This window comes from Pinus tabuliformis, chromosome X (genome assembly GCF_031772625.1).
Source record: "Pinus tabuliformis cultivar Carrire ecotype Pingquan chromosome X, CPIR1, whole genome shotgun sequence".
Classification (NCBI taxonomy): Eukaryota; Viridiplantae; Streptophyta; class Pinopsida; order Pinales; family Pinaceae; genus Pinus; species Pinus tabuliformis.
The window spans coordinates 1267361987-1267377212 of record NC_142308.1 but is presented as its reverse complement, the minus strand read 5'-3'; positions in this window follow the sequence as shown (position 1 = coordinate 1267377212).

Below are 15226 nucleotides of genomic sequence, written 5' to 3'. Positions count from 1 at the left end.
CAAAGTGGTTCATCTTAATTGATTTCTATTCTTATGATAGCTGAATGATCTTTATTACCAGTTATTGTTTGATAGAAGAAATACACCCCGGGTTAGCATAGATTAGATGTGTTGTTTTCATTAGATTACAATAGCATAGGATTAGATTAAAGTAGCTTAGATCAAAACTTTTAGATCAGCATAATCCAACTCTGCACACACACACCCTTAGATTGGGAAACTGGTCCCATTATCCCCAGTCGGACCCGCTATACCAAACGGATAAGGAGCTGCCAACCAAGGTCCGGACCGGGTGGGTATCCCCCTTGTTGTCGACCCGATTTTCGGGGCTTCAACATATTTGGCGCTAGAAGGAGGGCCTGAACATAGTGTCTGTTGGAATGGTTTGAAATCGTAATCATTTGAATTAGGATGGCTGCTCACAAACTTCCAATTTGGAGTTGCATCCATGTTCGTGCCTATTCCAACACTCCACCTGAAGTGGTAAGACTCTTATCTCAGGTAAAATTCAATGGTAAGAATAATTCTTCTGCTTTTAATCATGCTCTTCAATTTATTCAAAGAGTTTCAAGTTCGAACGTTCAAAGAATTGATGAAGGCGTTTTATGCAGAATTTTTACTCTTACATTCACGACGGAAGCTAGAAAATGGTGTAGAACCCTCCCAGTTGCCTCAATTCACAGCTGGGACCAATTTGTCAAAGCTTTCATCTGTAAATTTGATTGCTATGATTATGATCAGGTATATGATGAGATTGAATATCTACGAAAAGAAGATGAATCTGTTAGGGATTTTAATATGCGATTTCATCTTGATTGTCTGAAATATGATCTTGAAAATGAACTCATGAATGAAGAATCTTCGGATTATTTTGAACATTCCCTACCTCCTATTTCTGATCCATCAGAAATTAGTTCGTGTCTTGTTTTATTTTCTTCTAATAGGAATGAAAATTCCAATTTAAATGTGCGAATCACTCATGATGAAGAAAATTCCCAAAGCTTAGGAAACCTGCCTGCTCTAACGCAAGAAGATAAAAGCGAAGATGTTGAAAGAGAGCCTGCCTTGGAACCAGAAGACAACTTGGAGACAAGGTTCGATAATATCATCGCAAGTCAAACGCCCAGGTTAGAACAGCAAATTAATTCTCTTTTGGAAAATACAAACACGCAAAGGTATGATCTAAAGCCCGATGTCTATGGTGAATGTGATAAACAAGAATTTTTTCACGATGATGTTTTCAAATACATTGTTTCAGAATCGCATTTTTCTCTTTATCCTGATGTATTTAGTGATGATAATTTTTCCCCCCTCAGTATTAATGATATCTCAAAAAGTACCGAGGATTATTCAAATAAATCACCATTAGGTTTTCAAAATAAAGAGGCAAATATAGAACATCCTTTGGTCATTAATAAACAAGAACGACTTGACCTTCCTTTTCTGAAAATATTGGATGAAAAAGAAAAATCCAGAGAGACCAGTAAAATCATTTATGATAGTTACTATGATGATGATGGTGATATCGATTTATCTCAAGTAACTCAACAGAGCTCAGATAATGAGAGATATTCCAATCCAAGAATCATATCAGTCGATCCTCATTCCAGAGTGACAGATCATTTGCATGATTTTACTATCCAAAACAATATCCCGATCTATGATTCGTATCATGAGCAAACCCCTATGCCTGTTCCCAATCATAACTTGTTTTCTGATTCACAAGACATAATTCAAAGTTACTCAGATCCCATAATTCTGGCCAGTTCTTGTGAAGAAGAAGATATTTCATGTCAGTCCCAGTTGTGCTGTAACATTAGCTGTACAGATAATCATTGCATTCTTTTTCGCTTGCACTCATTTTGTACAAAATCGGATTGTGTTTTAAATTTTCAGACTTTCGATAGATTACTATGGTATATTGAGCACCTTATCAAAGAACATTCGAAAGATGTATTACCATTTTGGAAAACTAAATTGTGTCAAGGAAATACAGAACTTTTTCAATTCCACGATCAATCAATATCAGCCTTTCAGAAGAAACTTTTGTGTCATCCAAAACATCATCAACAAAAAAAAATATTTTTGGAAACTTGCCAGCAATTCGCGTTAATTGATAAATCTCTTTCCAAAAATTTCCATCTATTCTTCATTAATTTATTTAGTGATTTATATGTGGAAACTTTCCTTTTACAAGAAATTGCTAAAAGCTTGACTTTTACGCATAGTAGATTACAGGCCATCAAAACTAAAAAATCATATTCGCAATCTGGCTTGTCATCTTTCCTATTACGTGATCACCAATCCATAACAGAAATTCATCCCGATTTTTATGATCCAATAGGTATCCAATTGGACAAAAGATTTCATAAGAAAGAAATTTCAGGCGGAATTCCAACTAAAGTTACACTTTCTAATGCTACATCCAATGTTCACAGTCCAAGAAAAGTTTTATTCTTAACACTAATGTTTAAAAGGTACATACGTGTAGGAATAAAAATGAAAAGTTGGTTCCACTGGAAATATCATTATACCTAGTTAATTTTTCTGTTTATAGTTAGAATAGGAGTAGGGGTAGTTTAGCTAGTTTGTTAAGTGGATAATTTAGTTTTTAAATATTGATAGGCAAAATAAGAGAAGAACTTATCCCTATCATGTACATAATCCAAGGGAAAAGTTACCTCTCATTTCTTTAAATTTTCCCCTCCCTAATAAAATTTGCCTGTGGTTAACAGCATTTGACATTTACTAAAGACACCGTTTCTCTGTCAGATTTTGAACTTCTGCTCGTATAAATAGCAAATCTTTTGGAAACTTAATCTTTATTATTAATAGATACAGTTAAAAATTTTAAACCAGATATGATACTAGTTTCAACTTCCAAAAAATTTGACGAAAGCAATCTTAGTGAAGAAATTGTTTTATATCAGTACAATGAAAGGTATCAATAACGAAATGAGGATTCCCTGTAGATCAGCCATGTCCAAAAAACTCTATTATTGTCGTCCAGAGCTTTCTTAAGGAAAGCGATGATATCCTCCCTGTTAAAGAAAATCACAGCATTCAGAGAGACAGTCCAAGAAACACTATATCTCAAAGAATAAGAGGTCTCATCACGAGCCGGCTTATCATGATCACAGATATTATAAACTTTGCTGACTTTGCCAAACACTGTCCATCAAAACAGGGCAATGACTCAAGATTATTGAAATCAAAAGACAAGGGGTCTCATCACAAGCCAGCTTGTTCAGCAAAAGTGTAAATCAAGTGAATGACTGTGTCATAATTTGGCTACCAAACCAAGACATTGTTCTCTGAGAATAAAAAAGGAAAAAGTGTCAATATGGGTTTTTCTTTGAAAAGTTGTAGATCATCTTAAGCAGGATAAAGGATCATCACTGGGTAATAGGTAACCCTGTCGAGGCTATGAACGCCTGCTGGTAGCAGAGGCTCTACTTGCGGCAAATGAGCATATATTAAAAAAAAAAAAACTGGTACACAGGGAAGACCTTATTTTTATTTTTACAAGACCAAGTAATGGCTGAAGTAAATGCAAGGACCAGCTGAGGAAGCAAATCATTAAATTAGAAAGAGGTTGGAACGAAATGTCGTCGACAGTTTAGGGTATAATGCACTTTATCTTTTTATAATAAAGTTTGATTTTCCAAAAAAAAAAAAAAAAAATGTTTTTTTTTTTTAAATTTGAAAAGTTCAATAGAAAAAACAGAGATAACTGGTTCTCCCAAGTGAATTGCCAATTGTTGTGGCCAGCAACAACCCCCCCTTTTTTTATTTAAGTGTTGTCCAAAATACTAAATGAATGGGGACCCCTAGTTAAAACTTTAGGAAAAGCTAGAGTTTCCTTTCTTCGAAATAAGGTTACCATCGTAAGCTTAGGAAGATCTTTTTGAATACTTTAAAACCTAAGTTTATGATAAGAAAAAATCTTTAAAAGTCGCATCATAAAGTGATAGAAAAACTCCACCATTTGGGTATAATCCTGGTATGTGCAAGATTCTCGTGCTAAGCGATATATCGCATCGCAATAAGGTAATGCCAATGGGAAAGCCTTCAAGATTTTTCGATCTGCGATAACCCTGATCGCAAGATCGCATATCGCAGGAATGGGCTAACAAAAATATGGCAAGCATAAAACTTCTGCGATCTGCGATGTGTGCGATATTGCGATAACGCGATGGTGCGATATTGCGATAACGCGATGGTGCGATAATGCGAGAGCATGATGGTGCGATAATGCGATGTCACGATCTGCGACGATTGCGAATCAAATCGCAAAATCACCCCATCACGAAACTTTCGGGCGCATTATTCGAGAAAAGCCACTTACCATAATCTGACTTAAGATCATGCGCTTTTAATGATAATAAAGGAATTAGTTGTCATCTATTTAATGTAGACGCATGCTTTTGCAAAGAATTACTTCACGTAAGGTGGCATATTTGATATATCTGCTACATTTAAGACTCTCCCATCACCTTTCTTGATCAATCATTTCCATTTGTGAGTTGCAGAAACGAAGAACGAAAGGCGATACAAAGCCATACGCAGGAAGAGATGGGAAAGAAAAGTAAGGCTCAGGGCTCTGAGGTGAAGGAGATGGCACCTTTATATACAGACACAGCTTGTAACAAAGACGAGGGAAAAAGAGCAGGCGCACCCAAGATAAATGAAAATCATAAAGACTTGCTCCTTAGCAAATGGGATGATCAAATCATGGAAGTAGAACAAGCAGCAGAAACAGCGGCTACGACAGCGAGCATTCTTGTCGACTGTGTAAATGAAAATTTGCACAAAACAAACTTGATCGAAGAGACCACCCCAGGGTATTTTCCAAATAAACTGCGATTAGAAGTAGAATGGAAACAGAAAGCACAGGAAAAGGAAAAAGCGGTCCAAGCACTAGACAGGTTAAATTGGGAGTGTTACTGGGCATACTTAGTGAAGCCGCATAGTCAGCAGATGACTGTGAAATGTATCATAAATGCAGCCGAGAAAGTAGTGCCAGCTCTCATAGATTCTATTTTCTCAGCCCAGCTCAAAGCAGAAGTCAGCCAGCCGACTCTCCTCAAACCCATGATGAATGCATGCAGCTTTAAGGATCAGATTCAGAAGTGATTTTATTTAGAATGTTGTTTTTTCTTTAAAATTAGATTAGAAAAAGGATGGTCATTTGAAAACCGCATCCTAAATTTTGTAAATTAACTATTATTAGAATTAGGAAGTAGTATTTTAACCCTTCTCATGCATTTGGAGAAGGGTCCAGAAATTTGTCAAAAACTTGTCCTCAGAACATGCACTTCTACACCCTCAGAGGAGGTTTTGATGAATGGATGGATCGAGGTTTATTAATGTTTGCATTTGATGTCTGCTACTGATGTTGCACTTCTGTACTCTTAGTAGATGTTAGAACAAGTAGAGATAAATCATTTTTGCTTGAAGCTTATGAGTAGGACTAGTCATAAATGGTACTTTTATCTCTTGGCCATTTCTGCTTATATTCTTGAAGTGATATACAGTTTTTAGTTGTTTATATGTTATTGCATGAATGTGTGAATTACCATTTGGCACTTTTGTACATTGGAGTCATTTATTTATGTTTGATATATGAATAACTTATTATGCGATATGTTGTTCACAACTGTTTTGCCTAACTTTTTATGCAAAGTGGTTCATCTTAATTGATTTCTATTCTTATGATAACTGAATGATCTTTATCACCAGTTATTGTTTGAAATCTCTTTAGATCACATAATAGAAGAAATACACCCCGGGTTAGCATAGATTATATGTGCTGTTTTCATTAGATTACAATAGCATAGGATTAGATTAAAGTAGCTTAGATCAGAACTTTTAGATCAGCATAATCCAACTCTGCACACACACACCCTTAGATTGGGAAACTGGTCCCATTATCCCCAGTCAGACCCGCTATACCAAACGGATAAGGAGCTGCCAACCAAGGTCCGGACCGGGTGGGTATCCCCCTTGTTGTCGACCCGATTTTCGGGGCTTCAACATAATGACATGTGTATTGTAAAGGTGTAGAAATTTGTCATTAAACTTTGTGAGTTCTTTATTGCCATTTATTGATAACCTTGTCTAGAAACCTTTATATTTAATGAAACAAAGAGTAAGTGTTTTTCTATAATAAAAAAAATGTATCTGTAGTTTTATGTTCTCCCATTAAAGCCCTCTTTTAGCTTTATGTTTTACTTTTTTTTAAATATTTCTATCTCTCGAAGTAGGTGCCAATATGACTCTTTATTGTGTAGTCCTTATTTCGTATAAAATTCTACATTTGGGGGAGTGAAATAGGTTACTGCTAAAAAGGTAGTAGTGGATCTAATTTCCTTGTAGAAAACCAATTTTTTCTTCCAAAACATAGCTTAAGAAAACTAGTTTAATCTTACACTAATGATTTTGGAGGTTATCTTATACACAATTATAGAAAGTGATCAACTAGAAATCGACAAAGGAAGCAAGACAATCTACTTTTGGGATCAAAGCCAAGAAGTTTGCATTCATATTATCGAGCACTTTACCTATTTCACAAACATCCTCTACCACATGAAGTAAATCCTTTCTCAACAAGACAGATAAGTCTATGAAGAATTCTATAATCCATCCTTTAGGCCCTAGACTCTTGTCGTTTCCAAAATATTCCAATACCTAAACTAATTCTTCCCAAGTCACCAACCTATATAAATAATCACCATGGGTCTCATCTAATATACAAGCGAAGAAAGATGCAATCCTCAAGATTTCTATAATATTAACTTCCTTATATTTTTGCTACAAAGAGCCAAAATAGTCCACTACCAAGCATCCTAAGCCTTTGAAGTTAGAAACACTAGCACCTTCCATAGAAGGCATTGCCCATATCATTTTTTTTTTCTTTGATGTGTCGCAAAACTATGGACAATTTTGGTGTTTTTATCCCCAAGATCCAACCAAGCGGCTTGACTCTTGAGTCAATGATCCTGTGTTGCACTAAATTAACACATTCTTAATTGTCTCTAATTCTTTAATTTTGACCCAAGTAACCTCATTTAGCACATTCTTAGCATCCCACATAATTGCCAACAAATCCTCTTCAACATATTTTACATGAATATCCCAACATCTAAATCTATCCAAAGACTAGTCCACCACGTTTTATTTCACCCTCTTCAAAAACTAGATGAATTGTTCACAAGACGTAAAATGTGATAGTGGATCGAAAGGCACCCACTATCATTTGACCAAATCCACAGGTTGACTTACTGACTCCAATTAAGGTTGAATTTAAAAGAAGTCCCTAGGTTATGCATCAAAGTATCTAATTTAAAGAGAATCAGAAAATGGTTTGAGAACCTGGACACACAAACCCAAGATTGAAAATTTGAGATTTGAAGGAGGAGAATTTTATTCACAAGAAAATGATCTAGCCTCTTTGAGTTCCCTTCAACACCATGTCCATTTTTTTACCAAGTTATTTTATCTCTAAAGGTTCTACATCCACTAATTTGTTCACCTCTAGTTGATTAAGAAAATATCTTGATAGGATATCTAGCCTTGCACTATCACCCAACATCTTTGAATTGTACAAGGTAAAATTCAAGTCTCCTCCACATATTAAATTTTCTACGTTACTCACCTGTAAAATAAAGAAACAATCCAAAAGCCCTATATGTTGATGTAGGTACCATATTGATTAACCACATTGATCGTGAACCCAAATCCATGAGCAAACAATTCAGTACATAAACCTAAAGAGAGAAGGAGTATGAATTAGTTAAAAATAATCTAGAATTCCAACGTGTGATCTGCCTGCTCGAAAAACCATAAGAGTCAACAAACAAGAAATTCCAACCAGCAAAGATTAAGTGTGCCCCAACACGTATTTTTTCTTGAACTAAAATTACATTTGGTTTCTCAACCTCAATCAACCACCTTAGGGCCAATTGTGTGGCTTGGCCCCCTATCCCACTAACATTGATAGAAATGAGCTTCATTGAGAACACCCCATAAGGGCATGGCTAGTTCTAAATGCCCCCAAGGTAGATTTTTATTTTCCTTCATTTATTTTATTGACAACATCTTCTTGTGCATATCTCAAAGCATACTTTTGACCAACCAAGGGCCCTCCTAGATAAGGAACTAAATCCACTCCTATACCTCTAGAGGGTCTTAGCGACATCAAAGGACTTTTCCTTTGTCTAAAATTATACGATTCCCCTCGACCCCACTTTCCCACCTCTTAGATGAAATCCCTTAAAAGGTAGTAGAGTGCACTATGGAGTGCATGATGTGAATTTCTTGGTAAGGTTCAGAAAATTCATCAAGATCACCGCAAACAAAGGAGTTTTCCACTTTACCACCCACATGACAAACACCCATTTCCTCATCTTTATTTTTCTTAGCATGAGAAAGATAAAGTCCAAGATAATCCCTATCTATTTTTAATTTTTTCGAGACAATAGGAGGAGTGGACACTTGATACTTACCAATACTGTCACATATGCAGTCCACTGAAAGAGGTGTCAGTAGTCCCTTTGCTGAGGGGGGGAATTATGTTGTGGATGAGTATGTACAACACATTCAACATGACATAAATCAAATGGTCATCATCGATCCAGAAAATGGAAACATCGCCCACAATAAAGTCTTTACATTCATCAAAGATATCCATAGAACCCTCCTTATCAATCATTCTTCTCTCAAGGCCATATTAGAAGGCAAAGGTTTTCATGTGGATACTTAGGTGCACAATGGGCAGGATTGCCTTTGGAATTTTTATGACAAATGCTTCTTGTGAAAGCCTTGGGATAATTATCAATGATATTGTAGATATGACATCTTGCGCAATTAAAAGGAATGCATATATAAGTTGGTATCTAGGTATAATGACACTCTCCCAAGGTTATGATTTGTAAACCATGGATATTTCATTCCAAACTTCATCATAACAAATCTACTAAAATATATTTGAAAATTCAAAGTCTACATTTAGAGGGTTAAATTTTCCTTAGAATTCTGGATTCCTTAATTACTATGTTATGCTTATGTATGCAATAGATAAAATATGGAAAAAAAAAAGGAAAACTAAAATAAAAATCACAAACCACAATGAAATCAAGATATGATTTTGGAAACCCTTACAGGAGAAGACTTAGTTAGAAGGTGAGTCGACTATGCTCTCTTTCTTTGAATGGATATGGTTGCAAGTACAAAGTAGTGAGACCTATGGCTTGTGCGTTGCTATAGTACACAAATCCTCTATGTTTTCTCTCTCTCTCTCTCTCTCTCTCTCTCTCTCTCTCTCTCTCTCTCTCTCTCCACTACTCTGCTCATTTATGGAATAAAATACAGTCCAATTTAATGGAACCGCTTTTCCTCCTAGTGGCATGATTGTAACACAACCTAATATCCAACTAGTGGTTAAGTTTGATTCCTTAAAATGTTAATTAGAGTACAATATTGACTCTTCTAGAGTTTTCTTCATCATGATCACGTGGCTAGCACCTTTTCCATAAATAATGGGGGTTGACATGGCATACTCTCGAATCATGGTGGTCAAAACAAGAAGGTCAACTTCTGGGTGTCATGAGTTTTGCATATAGACTCCATTTGAGGTCTTTCTTATGTTGTTGGAAAGGTATCTAAGTGTAGAATAGTGCTAGGGGACTCCACACTAAAGAGGCAAAGTTGCCCCCCCTCTCTCTCACCCCCACTAAAATACATTATTTAACGTCTCCAAATACTTTTGGAAGGTTATAAACTCCAATCCGCCAAACTAGGACCCACTAGTAAAAATGGCTCTGTGAGCTAATTCCTCCAATTTTCCCAGTTTGAAAGCATTAATAATACAATCTAGGCTAACTCAATCAACTCAAATAGCCCCTTAGTGATGTCTATCAAACTAAAACATTAGTTACAGAATGAGACCGACTACCTATGAAATTATCATCAACAAGGATAATTCTACCAAGGAGATACCCAATGGCCTTGATTGTCGGGATTGAAAAAAATTCCATTGGTAATCTAGGGATCTTAACCTAGATCAAAGCATGCTCCAAAGATTTAGTGGAAGCATCAAACAAAGTATGCCACGACTTCAATGAAAAAAGGAAAAAAATCTAAGTACCACATCCTTTCAAGATCTTTATCATATAAAACAAAACCACACACCAAATTTTTGCTAAGGTATGAAAGACAAGGCTATACCCCAATTGAGGAGCTATTATCTCACCAACTCAATTACCTAAAATCTCCATAGAAACACATCATCCCCCAAATTTTCCAACCAACACCTTCTTTGATAAGTCTACGACCCATGTCCTTATTAACCACTAGGGAAAGACCTCCCTCACAAATTTTCAAAAAATTCATCCTTTTTTTTAAGCATAATCTAATTATTAGACATTTGTCCATTTGTTGGACATAGGGATTTATTTGAATCATAAGTTTAAGTTAAGTAATTTGCATAATTTGAATGGGTGCCAAATCCATTTACGCATTAGAAAATGTATTTTAAATTACAAAAAATCACAGTCTCACCCAAAATTATATCGTTAAATTTTGGCCCAAAAAACCAAAACATCTAATAATTAGACTACCCCTTTTTTGTTTTACCTTTTGTTCGATAATGATAACTAGATCACCACACTGCAATTGTGCAAAATTAAACTTAGCCCCCAAAATCTTGATCCCAACACTAATGAAGGTGACAAACACATTTTTCTAGTAAAACAACCCACATTAACCAAAAGTTGTAGCCTAAATCTTGTAATTTTGAACATATTTTCTAGTCAATCCTGCAATTTGATAAATATTTGTTAATCACAAATTTGAAATCTAAATCGACATAATCCAAATAAACGAAAAAAAAAAATTAAAAAAAATAAAAATTCAAAGCACTAAATTTATTTATACATTCAAAACTCATTTCAAACAACAACAACAAAAACCATAATGTGACACGCAATACGGTTGATTGGTGCCCCAGTGGTGAGAGGCTATGGGAAAATCTGGTCCTTCGAAACATAATCGTGTCAATAATCTACACGTGGCTAATAAAGACACAAACAGCTACGGAATCATTTCAAACCCTAACCCTTCAACCATGACCACATCGTGAGATACTTGAAGTGCAGTGCGATTAGACAAAATGGCGACATGGCCAAGAAAGATTTTTAAATATTAACGCATTTTTATTTAACCAAAGATAGTTTTTAAAATGTTAAAGGAATGAATTTCTATGGTGTTGAATCTATTTTTATTAAAATAAAATTTTTAGAAATTGTTTTGTCCAGATTCTAACCATTTTTAACTGTATAGACAATTCCTGTGCCTAATTAGAGAATTCCAGACAAAATTTTATAGAATCACCCATGGTTTTTAAATGGTAAATACCGTCAATATCTTTCGGTCAAAGAAGAAGTGTAAAAAGAGTAGATATGCCTTAAAATTCCAACCTGGGCTAGGCCTCGAGGTCCAGGTATCGAGCTTCTCCGTTACCCCAGGGTCCAGATTCTGCTGCCCCGACTGTCAGACGAGTGCATGTTGGTTAACAGTAAATTAAATGGAAAGTAAAAAGTCAACGTGGAGGGCCGGTGATTATTTTAAGAGACTCCTGGGATTTACTATACATCTTTTTAATTCTGGGTCGGATATGTTTGGAATATCTTATATTTATGGTTTTGTAGGGAGGGAGTATAGAGTGATACGGAAAAAATTGTTAATATTATTTTTGTTCTGAGAGGTGCTTTATAATTTAGTATGGGGATAGATCTCACGTAAATATGTAAACATTAAACATATAATGTTTAACATTTAACATTTAACATGGGGTAGAACTCCAGCAGAAATATGTCAACATTTAACATGTCATGTTTAACATTTAACATTCAACATTTTTAATTTAATGTCGATCCTATTTAAAAATAAATCTAATTATTATTATGAATATACATGATATCAATCTAAAATATAAAGAGGTTTATGAATACTCAAAAAAGATGTATAGTAAATAAATATAAATATAAATAAACAAGAGGTATGGTAAATAAATAAAACTTATTTTTATACAAAGAGGTATGGTAAATAAATAAAAATATATCAAATAGGATTAGAAATCATCATCTAATTATATACCAAGCCTATTTGCCAAATACCATAACAAATAAAAGAGATATGATAAATAAATAAAAATATAAATAAACCAGAGATATGGTAAATAAATAAAACATCTTTTTATATTTATTCCATAAACCTCTTTATACTTACTAACACTCAAAAAAGAGGTTTTATTTAAGTGAAGCCTACGAGCCAAATAAAATTTAACACTGAGTCTTTTTCGGCACTTAGTAGATCAAGATTTAATACAAATATAAACTGGTCTATAATATATATTCAATTAAAAATGCAACATAATTAATTAGTCTAAAATTTAAATATGTTCTAAAACTTAAATCTAGAAAAATAAAAAATTACGACAATTCCTCACAACTGTAAATAAATAAACAAGAGCCATGTGGTGGCAATCTCACTTCCCTTTTGTATAGATGTATTTTCTCCATGTAGTTTTAATTTGTTTAATTGAATTTAAATGGTATTCATGTCCCTGCCCATGTGGCCTAAGAGATTTGTATTTCAAAACTAATTGTAAAATCTAAAAAATAATAAAACCAAATTTATATTTCACAATGAATTATATTTCAATATTTAAAATGTCAAAATGAGATGCTTGAATTAATAAATAAAATTCACTGGTCAGCGTTATAAAGGAGAGTCTGAACCATGAGAGTATGGCTCTCCAGAATGCTCTACATTCTCAATATACATCAAACATTATATAGCACATATAGCTATTGGGAAGTTAGAACCATACCCTAAGAAATAGAAACTAATTCCTATCCTAAGGTCTCATGAACCAACTCACACTATTATAGGATTCTCCACTATCTTCAACACTCCCCCTTCATGGAGAAGGGGTTCACAAATATGCCTAACATCTCCCTAAACATTTCAAACTTAATTTTTCCAAGAGGCTTAGTGAAAATGTTTGCAACATTATCACACATTTTACAATATACAAGGTGGATTTCTTTTGATTGGAATTTCTCCGTGACAAAGTGGAATTGTGTATCAATGTGTTTAGTGTTCTTGTGAAACATTGATTATTAGCAAGTTTGATTGAACTCTGGTTGTCACATCTGATTGTTGTTGCATCTTTCTGTTCTTCCCTTACATCTTGGAGAAGTCTCTGCAACCAAATTGCCTCACATGTTGTTGCACACATAGCTTGATACTCTGCTTCCGCTGAAGACAAGGAAATTGTGTTCAGTTTCTTACTGCTTCGTGTAATCACCCCGATCCAATGATGAATGCATAGCCTGTTATGGATCTGCGGTCGTCTACATTTCCAACCCAGTTGGAATTTGTAAATCCTGTCAATCTAACATCAGAAGAATCAGTATAAATAATACCATAGTCTATAGTTCCTTGTAGGTACCTTAAGACACCTTTTTCTGCATTCCAATGACTCTCAAGTGGTTTGGACATGTATTGACTTAGCACATTGATTGCATAAGCCAAATCTGGTCTAGTAGTGGTCAGGTAGATTAAGATCCCAACTAGTTGTCTATAAAGTGTCACATCTGCCTCTTTAGAGACATCCTCACTCTGAAGTTTAATGTTCTGCTGTAGTGGTACTGTTGTAGCCTTACATTGATCCATCCTGAATCTTTCCAATAGACCTCTGACATACTTACCCTGGGACAGAAAAGTTTGTCCTGAATCTCTCCAGATCTCAAGACCTAAACAGTATCTTAATTCACCAAGGTCTTTCATTTCAAACACCTGTGACATTTGTTGCTTGATTTCTTTGATTAGAGTAATAACATCACTTGTAATAATTAAATCATCTACATACAAAGAAATCAACACTATGCGCCCCTTTTCATCTTTCATGGTATACAGATTAGGGTCGTTTTTACTTCTGTTGTAACCAAGTTGCAGAAAAAATGAATCAATCTTTTCATACCAGGACTTGGGTGCTTGTTTTAGTCCATATAGAGCTTTCTTTAATCTACAGACTAAATGTTCTTTCCCTTTCTGGACAAACCCCTCAGGTTGCTCTAGATAAACCTCCTCTTTCAATTCCCCATTTAAAAATGTAGATTTTACATCTAGTTGGTGAATCATCCAATGTTTCTTAGTAGCTAAAGCAATCAACATTCTGATAGTATTTAGTTTAGCTACGAGGGCAAAGGTTTCTTCATAGTCAATGCCTTCTTTTTGTGAATACCCCTTTGCTACCAATCTAGCTTTTAATTTATCTATGGTTCCATCTGCATTCATCTTGGGTTTATACAACCATTTACAACCTATGGTTTGTTTCCCTTCAGGAAGTTCAACCAGCTCCCAAGTGTTGTTTCTGATTATAGATTCATATTCCTGTTCCATAGTTGTTTTCCATTCACTACATTCATTTGCTTCCTTATAACTAGAAGGTTCAACAACATTCATCATACTAGTTATAAAATCATTTTCCCTATATCTTGCTGGCAACTGAGCTTTCCTACCTGATCTCCTGAGTGGTGGGGTAGCTTCAAACCTTGTCTCATCATCATTTTCTGGAATTGGCTTCACAACTACATCATCTTATTTCCCTTTCTGTTGCTGCTCATTGCTGTCACCTGATTCATCACCTCCTTATTCCACCAACAAGGGCACGTGTCATTCTTCCTTAGCACTCTCATGGCTTCCATCATTAACTTGCTGATGAAACACTACATCTCTTCTCGCAAACACTTTATGAGTAGAGGGATTAAAGAGTTTGTAAGCCTTAAAATCTGTACAATAGCCAACAAAAATACATTTGATGGCCTTTAAGTCAAGTTTCTTTCTATCTTCCTTTGGGATATGAGCAAAGGCTTTGTTGCCAAAAACTCTCAAATGCTTAACTGTAGGCTTAAAACCAAATAAAGCTTCGAAAGAAGTTTTAAAATATAAACTTCTTGTTGGACTCCTATTCTTTAGATATATTGCAGTATTAATCGCTTTAGCCCAAAATCCGTTAGAAAGATTCTTACCTTTCAACATACTATGAGCACACTTCACAAGGGTTCTATTCTTCCTCTCTACAACCCCGTTCTATTGAGGAGTGTGGGGTACTGTAAACTGTTGATGTATCCCATTATCTTTGCAGTATTTTAGTACA